The sequence below is a fragment of the Etheostoma cragini genome, unplaced genomic scaffold, assembly GCF_013103735.1.
Source record: "Etheostoma cragini isolate CJK2018 unplaced genomic scaffold, CSU_Ecrag_1.0 ScbMSFa_380, whole genome shotgun sequence".
NCBI lineage: Eukaryota > Metazoa > Chordata > Actinopteri > Perciformes > Percidae > Etheostoma > Etheostoma cragini.
In genome coordinates this window covers 163-398 of record NW_023268105.1, presented here as the reverse complement: position 1 = coordinate 398, position 236 = coordinate 163, and positions in this window count along the sequence as shown.

The window sequence follows — 236 nt, the reverse complement described above, 5'->3', positions numbered from 1 at the left end:
GCGATTGACAGCCGATCCACCCCAATAAAGCCAACCGATAATGTGCAGAACTCAGGGATTGCCACTCTCTAAAACACCACCACCAAACGTGGCGCTCAAACCCACAACCCTGAGATTAAGAGTCTCATGCTCTACCGACTGAGCTAGCCAGGCACATTTCAAGTTTTGAGTTGCGGTCCAAAAATTGTACTTGAAAGTTCTGAAATGTTACAGTTCTAGAATGTTACTTGGCAGTT